Here is a 13544-nt window from a genome sequence, read left to right on the forward strand (position 1 = left end):
AGATATATGAGTTCTTTATATATGCAAGTTATAAGTCTCTTATCAGATATATGGTTGCCAAATATTTTCTCCCATTGTGTGGGTTCCCTTTTTACTTTCTTGACAAACTCCTTTGAGGTGCAGAAGGCTTTAATTTTGAGGAAGTCCCATTTATCTATTTGTTCTTTTGCTGCTCGTGCTTTTGGTGTGATATTCATGAAGCCATTTCCTATTACAAGGTCCTGTAGATGTTTCCCTATACTGCTTTTCAAGATCTTTATGGTCTTGGCTCTTATATTTAGGTCTTTGATCCATCTTGAGTTGATCTTTGTATAAGGTGTGAGATGGTAATCCTCTTTCATTCTTCTACATATGGCTATCCAGTTCTCCAGGCACCATTTGTTGAATAGGCCATTCTCTCCCACTTGAGAGGGTTTGATGGCTTTATCAAATATTATATGGCTATATACATGAGGTTCTATATCTGAACTTTCAATTCGACTCCATTGGTCTGTGTGTCTTTCCTTATGCCAATACCATGCTGTTTTCACTACTGTAGCTTTGTAGTATGTTTTGAAGTCAGGAAGTGTGATTCCTCCTATTTCGTTTTTCTTTTTCAATATGTCTTTGGCTATTTGGGGCCTCTTTCTTTTCCAAATAAATTTCATAGTTAGTTTTTCTAGTTCCTTAAAGAAGTCTGTGTTGATTTTTATTGGGATTGCATTGAATGTGTAGATCAGTTTTGGTAGGATAGACATCTTAATAATATTCAGTCTTCCTATCCATGAACAAGGAATATTCTTCCATTTATTTAGGTCTTCTTTGATTTCCTTGAACAGTCTTGTATAGTTCTCAGTGTATAAGTTTTTTACCTCTTTAGTTAAATTTATTCCTAAGTATTTGATTTTTTAATTTACTATTATAAATGGTATTTGTTTCTTGATTTCCTCCTGATCTTGCTCATTATTGGTGAACAGAAATGCTACTGATTTTTGCGCATTGATCTTATAACCTGCGACTTTGCTGAACTCATTTATGAGTTCTAGAAGCTTTGTTGTAGATCTCTCAGGGTTTTCTATGTATAGGATCATGTCATCTGCAAATAATGAAATTTTGACTTCTTCCTTTCCAATTTGAATGCCTTTTATATCTGGTTCTTGCCTCAGTGCTTGAGCAAGTACTTCCAAGACAATGCTAAATAGGAGCGGAGACAATGGGCATCCTTGTCTTGTTCCTGAGTTTAGAGGGAAGGATTTCAGGATTTTGCCATTGTAAACAATGTTGGCTATAGGTTTTTCATATATACTCTTTATCATGTTCAAAAAGTTTCCTTGTATTCCGATCTTTTGGAGTGTTTTTATCAAGAAAGGGTGCTATATTTTGTCAAATGCCTTTTCTGCATCTATAGATATAATCATGTGATTTTTTTCCTTCAATCTGTTTATATGGTGTATCACATTGATTGATTTTCTTATGTTGAACCATCCTTGCATACCTGGAATAAATCCCACTTGGTCATGGTGTATAATTCGTTTAATGTGTTGTTGAATACGATTAGCAAGTATTTTGTTAAGTATTTTTGCGTCTAGGTTCATTAGAGAAATTGGTCTGTAATTTTCCTTTCTTGTGGTGTCTTTGTTTGGCTTTGGTACTAGGATAAATTTGGCATCATAGAAGGAGTTCGGCAATGTTCCTTCTGTTTCAATTTTTTGGAATAGTTTCAACAGGATTGGTGTTAGTTCTTTCCGGAATGTTTTGTAGAATTCACCTGTGAAGCCGTCTGGCCCTGGGCTCTTCTTAGTTGGGAGATTTTTTATGACTGATTCTATCTCTTTGCTTGTGATTGGTTTGTTAAGATCATCAATTTCTTCTTTCGTCAATATGGGCTGCTATGTGTGTCTAGGAATTTGTCTATTTCCTCTAAATTGTCATTTTTGTTGGAATATAGTTTTTCAAAGTATCCTCTTATGATAGTCTTTATTTCTGTGGGGTCAGTGGTGATATCACCTTTCTCATTTCTTATTTTGTGTATTTGCATCTTTTCTCTTTTTTTCTTTGTTAGTCTCACTAAAGGTTTGTCAATTTTGTTGATCTTCTCAAAAAACCAGCTCTTGGTCTTGTTTATTTTTTCAAGTGCTTTCTTATTTTCTATTTCATTTAGTTCTGCTCTTATCTTTGTTATTTCCTTCCTTCTTCTTCCTGTTGGGTTACTTTGTTGTTGTTTTTCTAATTCCGTCAAAAGTGCAGTTAGTTCTTCAATTTTTGCTCTTTCTTCTTTTTTGATATGTGAATTTATGGCTATAAATTTCCCTCTCAGTACTGCTTTTGCTGCATCCCATAAATTTTGGTATGTTGTGTTATCATTATCATTTGTTTCAAGGTAGTCATTGATTTCTTTTGAGATTTCCTCCTTGATCCACTGTTTTTCTAAGAGTGTGCTGTTTAATTTCCAAATTGTGGTGTGAAGTCTGGACCTCCGTCCCTTGCGAATTTCCAGCTTCACTCCACTGTGGTCAGAGATATTGTTTTGTATGATTTTGATCTTTCTGAATTCATTAAGCCTTTCTTTGTGGCCTAGCATATGGTCTATCTTGGAGAATGTTCCATGTGCGCTTGAGAAAAATGTATATCCTGCTGTGTTTGGGTGTAATGATCTATATATGTCTATTAGATCCAGCTCTTCTAATATACTGTTCAAATGTTTTGTTTCTTTAGTGATTCTCTTTTGAGATGTTCTGTCCAGAGTTGATAGTGGTGTATTAAAATCCCCCACTATAATTGTAGATGCATCTATTTTTTCACTTAGTTTTTCCAGCATTTGTCTCACGTATTTAGAGGCACCCTTGTTAGGAGCATAAATATTTATGATCATTTGATCTTCTTGACAGATTGTTCCTTTCACTAAAATGTAGTATCCTTCTTTGTCTCTCACAATTGTTTCACATTTAAAGTCTATTTTGTCTGATATTAATATAGCTACTCCTGCCTTTTTTTGGTTGTTGTTTGCTTGTATGATTGTTTTCCAGCCATTCACTTTCAATCTCCATGAGTCTCTGGGTCTAAGATGTGTCTCTTGTAGACAGCATATAGATGGGTCGTATTTCCTTATCCAGTGTCCCAGTCTGAATCTTTTGATAGGTGAATTTAATCCGTTGACATTCAGTGTTATTACATTCAGAGAATTATTTGTGGCAGCCATATTTTGGTTGGATTTGTGTTTGTTATATTTTGTTTGTATTATTTTATTTTCCCCTTCTATTTTTGTCTTTTTTGTTGCTCTTACACTCTCCTCCATCTCTGACTGTCCTGTTTTTTCCTTTCTTCCTGCAGAACTCCCTTAAGAATTTCTTGAAGGGGAGGTTTCTTGTTGATATACTCTTTCAGCTTCTGTTTATCTGTGAATATTTTGAATTCTTCATCATTTTTGAATGCTAGTTTAGCTGGATAGAGTATTCTTGGTTGGAAATTTTTTTCCTTTAGTACCTTGACTATATCATACCACTGCCTTCTTGCCTCCATTGTTTCAGATGAGAAATCAGCACTTAATCTTATGGAGCTTCCCTTGTATGTGATGGTTTTCTTTTCTCTTGCTGCTTTTAGAATTTTCTCTTTGTCTTGAGCATTGGATAATTTGACAAGTATATGTCTTGGGGTGGGCCTGTTGGGGTTTATGACCAGTGGAGTGCACTGTGCTTCTTGGATATGTACATCTGTCTCTTTCAGTAGATTTGGGAAGTTTTCAGTCATTATTTCCTGCAACACTCCTTCTGACCCCTTTCCCTTCTCTTCTCCTTCTGGAATGCCTATAATACATATGTTTGAGCGTTTTGCATTATCATTCAGGTCCCTAAGTCCTATCTGGATTTTTTTCTACCTTTTTATTGACCACTTCTACTATCTGTTTGATTTCCAATGCACTGTCTTCCACGTCACTAATTCTCTGCTCTGCCTCTTCTAGTCTGCTGATATTTGCTGCAAGTGTATTTTTGATTTCTTGCATTGTGGTGTTCATTTCCATCATATCTGTTATTTTTTTGCGCATGTCTGCAATTTCCCCTCCAAGTGTTGTCTTCATGTTGTTAACCTCTTTCATTACTTCATCAAATTTGCCGGTGATAAATGTTCTGAGATCTTTCATTGCTTGTGCGAAGTTCTGCTCCCCTTCCTGATTTTTAGTTTGTTGATTGGATTCAGCCATGTTTTCCTGATTACTGGTTTGGTTTGTAGATTTTTGTTGCTGTCTTGTCATCATTTTTCCTTGACAGGTTTAATCAGTTCCGTAGCTTCTTTGTCTAGTCTTGGAGATTAATTAGCTGTTGTTTTTACGTAAGTGTTATATCTTCTCTTTGTCACTTTGTTCTTCCTATTCCAATTTCTTATTGCTGGTTAGGTTCACTTTAAAGGAAAGTATTAGTGCTGGGGAAAGGCAATTGTGTAAGGAAGGAAAAAGTGTAAAGTAGTATTGGTGATATATGTTAACAAAGCATCAATATGAGTTCTGGGAGGATGGAGGTTAGTTAGATCATGTAACTTGTGTAGAGTTATAGTAGTAGGAAAGTACCTATAATGAGGTAGATGAGTGAATATGGGAGGGATATGGTATGTACTAAGAAGCTATTGTTTTCGTGAGAGAGGAAAAGAGAAAAGAAAGGTAATAGTTTCAAGGGCGGCTACCAGATGGAAAACTAAACAAAGGTATTAGAAATTAAGAGTTAGACGCTTTGTGAATCAAAGAAAGGGAGGTGGAATGTAGGAGAGATAGCAGATGGTGGAGGATAGCAAGTTGTAGGGGAAAGGGGATAGTGTAGATAGCCTAAATCTATTCACAGAGAAATGAGGCAGTGAAGGATGAGGAAACCCAGCAAATGTGAGGTGTTTCCTGCAGGACCTATTGTATTGTTAAGATAAAATAGAATAAGAAGATGATCAGGGGCAAGAAAGAGAGGATTAAAAAAAAAAGAGAGAGACTTTGGGGGATACACTGGGAGAAAAGACTAGGGGATAATGCAATGCCAGGAATCAGAACATTAAAAAACTAGAATAAAAAAAATAGAAATAGAATAAAAATAAAAACAAAACAAAATAAAACAAAGAAGAAAAAACACAAACGTTGAGGGCTAGGACATTCAAGGGCCTCAGATGAACCTCAGGGCGTGGTGGATTCAGGGATGGACAGTCTGAGGTATTGAGGCCTCAAGAGGTGTGAGTCTCTGGCGTGTGGGCTGCCAGAGTCCAGGGAACTCAGACCTGGCAACCTCGAGTCCAGTTAACAGGAATCCTGGGAGCACCACAGTGCATCACAGCCTTCAGGGATCCCCGCAGCTGGGTCCCAGCCCTATGGGTGAGGTCTCATCCACAAGCTCTATCCTGTGTTCTGTGTCCTACAATTCACTCACTTACTAGGGTCTATTGTGTGGATATATCACCAATTGACTTCAGGAACCCTCCCACCCTGTGGTCCCCGGGAATGTCCACCTGGGGGCTCCTCTAGGCTGCAGTCAATTTAATGACTCAGATTGAATATCCAGGTCCGGGGGAGGGGCTCCAGCCAGAAACGCTAATAACAGAGTCCAAACCCGAAATTCCCACGCTTCGCAATATATTCCCCTAATCAGCTTCCAAACGTCTGCCACCCCGTGAGACCCTGGTAGCGTCTCTTTGTTGCTATCACTTTGAGACTGCTGTAGGTCAGCAGCCGGGCTTGGGGGGGGCGTGGCTCTAGGCGGAAACGCTATTGTTTGTGTCCGCAATCACAAATTCCCCCCGCTTTGCCCTAAAACCCCCATCTGTCTGCCCAAATGGGTCTGCAAGCACCTCCCTTCCCACCAGCCCCCCAATAGGCCACCCAGGGCCCACGAACTCTCCAGTACTGCAGAGGCTCCAAAAAAAAAAAAAAAAAGAACAGAAACCCCGCCCTCCGCCCGCTGCCGCGGCTCCACCCGGTTCCCCCTGCCGCCGCGGTGCTAGATGCCTCGGCTCCGCCTACCCAAGGAGGGAATCTTCCACACGTAGCCGGGATCTCCGTGTATATTTCACAGACGGATCCTCTCTGTTACCTTCCCTCCAAATCGATGTCCAGACACCTCCGGACCAGCAAAAATCCCAAAACAACCCGGTCCCAAAGAGTCTCCAACACCGCTGATATCCCTCATGGAAACAGACACAGAAAGGCTTAACAAAATCAGCAAACCATATTAAGCAATTTATAAATAGGACTATACATGATGACCAAGTAGGATTTGTCCCAAGAGTTCATGGGTGTTTTAACATGTGAAAAAAATTCATGTGATGCACCATTTTAATAGAGGAAATTATCACAAAAGTTGGAGAAAAAGCATTTCCCACTATCCCCAACCACTCATGGTAAAAACACTTAGTAAATTACAAATAAAAGGGAATATCCTTAGCATGATAAAGGGTATCTTTAATGACTACCCCAGCTAATATCACACTTATTGGAAAAGACAGAATGCTTTCTCCTCAAAGATCAAGAACATGGCAAGGATATCTGCTCTCATCACTTCTATTCAAAAATGTACTGGAGGTTCTGGCTTATACAATGAGGGGAAAGGGGAGAAGAACCAAAAAAAAGGAAGAAAGAGAAATTAAGGTCATCCAGTTTGGAAAAGAAGATGTAAAACCATGATGATGTGCAGATGCCATGATCCTATATATATAAAGTTCCCCAAAATCCACAAACAAAAAAACTACCATAACTAGTAAATGAATTTAGCAAGGTTGAAGAAACAGGATTAAAAATATAAAAATTAATTGTATTTACATACACAATACAAGCACTGACCAACCTAAATAAAACAGAAAACAATTGTTTTCACTATGGCATTCAAAAGAATAAAATTCTTTGAAATAAGTTTAACAAAGCAAGCACAAATTTGTACACTGGAAACAAAGCAGTGCTGAAGAAGTTAAGGAAAAGACATTTCAGGTTCATGGATTGGAAGACACAATATTTTAAGATGGCAGTTATCTCCAAATTTATGTATACATTTAATGAAACTCTTACTAAATCCCACCATATACTTTCTTAGAAACTGCGTAGCTAATTCTAAAAATTTAAATGGAAACACAAGGCACCTAAATAGGAAAAAAGAAGTTTGAAAAATTGACCTCATTTCAAACATACCATATAACTACATTAATCAAAACAGCTTGATATACACACAAAGATAGACATATTACTCAATGGAACAGAATTAAAAGTTCAGGAAGAAGCACCTATACTTGTTGGCAATTAATTTCCAAAAAAGGGAATCAGTTATTTTAGGTGGAAAAAGGTGGTATTTTCAAAACACGAGGCTGGAATGAGGATGCTGGATTTGGTGCTGTTTTTGTAACTTTTATTTTTTTAAAGATTCATTTATTTATTTATTTTTCTCCCCTACCCCCCCCCCCCCCCCCGGTGTTCTGTTCTCTGTGTCTCTTTGCTGCGTCTTCTTTGTCCACTTCTGTTGTCATCAGCCGCACAGGAATCTCTGTTTCTTTTTGTTGCATCATCTTGCTGCATCATGTGTGCTGCACCATGTGTGCGATGCCATTCCTGGGCAGGCTGCACTTTCTTTCACGCTGGGCGGCTCTCCTTACGGGGCGCACTCCTTGTGTGTGGGGCTCCCCTACATGAGGGACATCCCTGCATGGCACAGCATTCCTTGCGTGCATCAGCACTGCCCATGGGCCAGCTCCACACGGGTCAAGGAGGCCCGGCATTTGAACCGGGACCTCCCATGTGATAGACAGACGCCCTAACCACTGGGCCAAGTCTGCCACCCTGTTTTTGTAACTTTTAGGTACACTGATTTTAGAAAAATATCCAAGTTCTTTAGAAGTTCAAAAAAAAGAAAAGGAATCATCACTGTGGACATTCATAGATATGCCCCATGTACATACATATATAGGAATATACATACATACATATACACTGATATGTGTATAGTGATGGGTTGAGATTATTTAAAATTCCCAAAAGAGAAAGATTATGTTTGTAAACTAATCTATAGCTCTGGGTTGAGAACTTTGATTGCATTAGATCAGCTGAGGTTTGTTTGATTCAATCACTTGCTGAGATTGAGTTAGGGCTTTCTTTGATTTGATAGTCAATGTGTATGACTCGGGTTGAATCCCCACTCCCTTGCTGGGTCTGAAATAAATGGACACTTACTTAAAAAGACACAGAGAGAAACTTGGGATTCTGGATCCTGCCATGTGTCAGAAATGAGAGAGGCTCAAATAGCTAAAGCCCCGGGAAGATATGGACCCATTTGCCTGAAAGCTTACAGATAACCTTGGGAAGAGAGCCCAGACTGATATAGGAAGCCCTGAGCTGACAAGCCCTATGCAAGCCTGCAGCTGAGATCAGGAAGAAGCTGGGCCCATGGAGCCTCAAGAGAAAGAGGGAAACCAGCAGAGTTCACCCCTATCTTGCTGCAACACCTGGCATGTGACTTTGGTGAGAAAGTACCTCTTATTGTATCTTGAGTTGGACTTTTCATGGCCTTGGGACTGTCAGCTTTTACCCCTAATAAACGTCCTTGATAAAAGTTACAGATTTCTGGTACTTTGCATTGGATCCCTTGAGCAGACTGAAACAGGTATCAAGTCATTTCAGTGGGTAAAAGGTGCTTTTTTCAACACATGGGGCTGGAACAAGTACACATCCATTGATTTTAAAATGAACTCAGACTGAACCTGATACTACATGAAAAATCAACTTATAATGCATTATAAACTTAATGTAAGAGCTAACACTATGAAACATCTAGAAGAAAACATGGGAGCAAATCTTAGTGACCTTGGGTTAGACGACTGTTTCTTAAATATGACACCAAAAGCACTGCTTATGTAAGAAAACATTAATGACATGGATATCATCAAACTAATTAAGCAGCTCTCCAAACGACAGCTTTCAGCAAATTAAAAGCCAAGTACAGACTTGGAGAAAATATTTACCAGTTACTAAGCTGAGAAAGAACTTCTATTCAGAATAGGTAACGAATTCTTACAGTTCAATAATTCTTACAGTTGGATGGAGGTGGCCAGCTTCCTCCCGAGCAAGGAGAATCAGCCTAAAAACAGCCAGAAAGTGTGGGCCTTGAACCTGAATGGTTTCCAAGTTGAAGCAAGATCCTTCAGCTCAGTGGAAAACCCAAGAATGACCCAGACAGGTACCAGAACAAACTGAAGGTACTATATAGCCAGAAGGCCACGCCTGTCTCCAGCCTGAAGTCCTGCCAGTATGTCCCTTCCCTGCCAGACCACATCCTGGACACCCCTGACATCCGGGATGACTACTTCCTGAACCTAATGGACTGGAGCTCCCCCGACATATTCGCTGTGGCACTGGACGACAGTGTATACTTGTGGACTGAGTGCTAGCTCTGGTGACATTCTGCAGCTGCTGCAAAAATGGAGCAATCTGGAGAATATATATCCTCTGTAGCCTGGATCAAAGAAGGCAGCTACCTGGCTGTGGGCACCAGCAGCTCTGAGGTGTAGTTGTGGGGTGTGCAAGAGCAGAAAGGACTTCAAAACATGACCACTCTGCCTGAGTGGGCTCCCTTTGTTGGAACAGCTATATCCTGTCCAGTGGCTCATGCTCCAGTCACATTCGCCACCATGATGTGTGGGTAGCAGAACACCATGTGGCCACACTGAGTAGCCGCAGCCAAGAAATGTGTGGGCTACACTGCACTCCAGATGGACGGAATTTGGCTAGTGGTGGCAACAATAACTTGGTCAATGTGTGGCCTAGTACTGCTGGAGAACATGGCTGGGCTCCCCTGCAGACCTTCACTCAGCATCAAGGGGCTGTCAAAGCTCTAGCGTGGTGTCCCTGGCGGTGCAATATCTTGGCAATGGGAGGGGGCAACAGTGATCAACACATTCATGTCTGGAAAATCTGCTCTGGGGCCTGCCTGAATGCTGTGGATGCCCATTCCCAGGTGTGCCCCATCCTCTGGTCCCCCCACTACAAGGAGCTCATCTCAGGCCATGGCTTTGCCCAGAACCAGCTAGTTCTTTGGAAGTACCCAACCATGGCCAGGATGGCTGAGCTCAAAGGCCACATACCCTAGGTGTGTGGCATCAGCAGCAGCAGATGAGAACCTGTGGCTATGGTGCAGTTTCAAGGTGGGCCCAGCATGGCGATGGGAGTGGGAGAAGGCCAGTGCAGCCAGAAGAGCCTCACCACCAGGGCATCCATTGAAACCAACTCATCTTTTTCTTTGTTTTTTAAAATTTTTCTGTTTAAGTCATGTCTCCCTTTCTTCTGGTATGAAAATGACCACCATGATGCCATGATGCCATGATGCACCATGAGAATAATTTATATATATATAATTTATATATATATATAAAAGACAGACATTACCAGGTGTGGGTGAGGATGTGGAGAAAACTGAGACTCTCATACATTGCTACCAGGAATATAAAGTGGTAGAGCCACTTTGAACAGTTGTTTGAAAGTTTCACCAATGACTAAACATAGATCTACCATTAAGCTCTGCTACTCCATCCTAGGAACCTCTCCAAAGAGATAAAGACATATGTCCACACAACATCTTGAACATGACTATTCTCAGCAGTATTACTCATAACAGTTCAAACTGGAAAGAATCCAAATGTCCTTCTACTGGTGAATGGGTAAACAAAATAAAGTATATCCATACAATGGAATAATAGCAATAAAAAAGAATGAACCACATGTACATGCTACAACGTGAATGGACCTCAAAAACATTGAACTAACTGGAACAAGCCAGATACAAAGGACCACATTAAGTAGGACGCCATTTATCAAAGTTTTTCAGAGAAAGAAAACCATTGAGACAGACAGCAGATCAGGGGTTGCCTGAGGCTGAATGTGGGAGAGATGGATGGGCACAAAGGAATTTTATGGAGTGATGGAAATGTTCCAAAACTGGTTTGTGGTGACTGTTGTACAAGTCACTGTATTGCATATGGTCAAGGGGTCAGTTTATGTTACCCAAATTAAACCTCAATAAAGCTGCTTTAAAAAATAACTATTTGCAGCATTTTCTGAAGAAAAAGAAATAAAATATTCTAAATTGTTCAAACAATCAGAATGATATTTCTTAGACTCTCATGCTAGGCAGTCAGATTTTAGTAAGGATGAACAAGTACATATACTCAATCAGAGTTCTTCAACAGGAATAACTGATTTGTAAACAAATGCCCTGCTCTTGCACTATTAGTCAGCCAACCCAGGAGACATTAGTAATTGCTTCTTCTTTGCCAAGGGAACCTGGATTTTGCAGTGTGGTCAGCTGGATAATCTATACCTTCAGCTAAATGAATCCTAACTGAAAGTGTTAAATCTTCCTATTGTAATGGTCTTGGTGGAATAATTAGTTGTTGTTTAAACCTTTTAGCCATACTTCTTAAAAACATCCATATTGTGGATTTCCTTTTTTAAAAGTAGTCATTACTGTGTACTTTCATATATATGAGTGTACATGTATATCTTATATCTCTCTGGTTCTCTTCTGAAAGTTGTTCCAGTTTTTTTATTTTCTCAACTTAATTTTCAAAGCATGAAATCAGTAACCATTAGAGTTCCATTTTTTCTTCACTTTTTTACAGTATATACTTTTTATCCCCTGGGGAGCCATGAAGAGCAAAGTATTTAACCAGGAGTTACAGGGCACACAGATTTGATCTCTGCTTTCAAGTTGCTGGAAAGACAGTCTTGGTAATGAAAGCAGAACGCATCCTGAAGAAATTAGCTGATCAGACACATCACATTTAAGCTGTAGATTGTAGGGTATTGATATAATTAAATTCTGTACAATTCAAACTACAGACAGCTTTAAGATCAACCAACATTAAAACATGTTCCCTGACAGTGAAACCAAGCAATTGACTGAAATGTCCACAGCCAGAATGCAGTTGTTTTGAGCCAGATGTTGAGTAGGCCTCCAAAGACTTCCAACACCAGCATGCTGTTAGGTAATATGCATCAAGTGACTTCACAGGAACAAGAGAAATTAATGCTTTAGAAAAAGCCATTTAAAACAAGTGCCCCTTGATCATTTCTAGATGCACGAATTCCATAGTGGATTATTTCTCGAATTTCATTCATCTTTAGTATCTATACATGAGATATGAAGGTGAAAGTTTTGTTAGATCAATGTAATTTAAGAGGTGCTATGAGTATTGCAATTGGATTTTTTTTTCTACATTTTTCCATCGGTAATCTTTCCTTCTATTACTCAGGGATTTTTCTGAATGGCATAAACACAAAAACCTATGATACTTCAATACTGTTGGAAAAAGGCCCCATGCTAAGGAAACTTAAATGTATATTAGCAGGATAGAATCCCTTTAACATATACACTGGGTTAACAAATGAACCATAAATATTTTCTTATTTGCAGCTGACTCTAGTAATCAGCAAATGTAAACTGAGTCACTTTTCCAGGAAGTCTGAGATATCCACCCTCTCCTCTCCAACTTGTTTTACCTCTCTTCTTCCCTCCACCTGTTAATGAATTTGATATCAAGAGGTTTGAAGAGGTGATAGCAATGTGGACCCTAAAGAGAACTTTTTCTCCTTTTACAAAGTTGATTGGCCCTTTTGGAAATAAATTCTACAAATTTTGCTACTTTAACACCACACTTTTATACCAGAGGCTATGAGGACCCATTTCCCCAACAAAAAACGAATGAACTGCTGAGAGTTCATCTCCCTTGACATTTACCATCTCAGATTTGGTATTTAAATCTGCCAACAAATTTTCCTACCTATCAAAAGAGCTTTTGAGATAGAAATCACTTGAAATGGAAAGAAAACAGCTCAAATAAAATATTTCTCTTGGTTCCTGAATAATTATCGGCATAAAGTTATTTGCCATGAAAATTAATAAAAATTCATCTCCATTATCTTGTTCATTCAACTTCTAATTAGCACACACTGTCTGACCTCATTATTTCCCAAACCCAGTCTTACTTTTTAGCAAACAAAGCAACATAGGCTGCCTTTGCAAAGGAACATTTCCTATACGCCTTGAGGTGCTTAAAGAACTAAAGTTGGTCACTATCAATAGATTTATTTTACTCTAAAGTAAATATGCTGCAGTGGCATATTTTGTTCCTATATTCTCTCTGATTCTCTTCTGAAAGTTGTCCCTTTTCTTATTTTCTCAACTTAATTTTCAAAGCATGAAATAAGTACCTGATAGAGTTCTGTTTTGCCTTCACTTTTTACACTATTTCTTCAAAAGTTATTCATTGCCATTTTTCTAAACTGGTTCCATAATTAAACCCTACATGTCTACAACAATAGACTTCCTGCCCTCAAAATACGTATCTCGGAATTTAAATGTTGATCAGTGTCATGGATTGAACAGTGTCCATCCAAAATTCACATTCACCCAGAACCTCAGAATGTGACTTATTTGGAAATGTATTTGCAAATAGGATTAGTTGAGGATCTAGATTAGATCATACTGGATTAGGGTGAGCCCTAAATCCAATGACTCATGACTTTATAACAAGAGGAGAAGTCACATGGAGTCAGAGAGAAGAAGGCC

At 39.1% G+C, this 13544-nt stretch overlaps 1 pseudogene; it reads left to right on the plus strand.

Annotated features, from left to right (window-relative positions):
* The first annotated feature begins 9019 nt into the window (after positions 1-9019).
* On the plus strand, positions 9020-10293 carry LOC101415902 (cell division cycle protein 20 homolog pseudogene; annotated as a pseudogene).
* Positions 10294-13544: the final 3251 nt, after the last annotated feature.

The sequence above is a fragment of the Dasypus novemcinctus genome, chromosome 3 (genome assembly GCF_030445035.2).
Source record: "Dasypus novemcinctus isolate mDasNov1 chromosome 3, mDasNov1.1.hap2, whole genome shotgun sequence".
NCBI classification, from domain to species: Eukaryota; Metazoa; Chordata; class Mammalia; order Cingulata; family Dasypodidae; genus Dasypus; species Dasypus novemcinctus.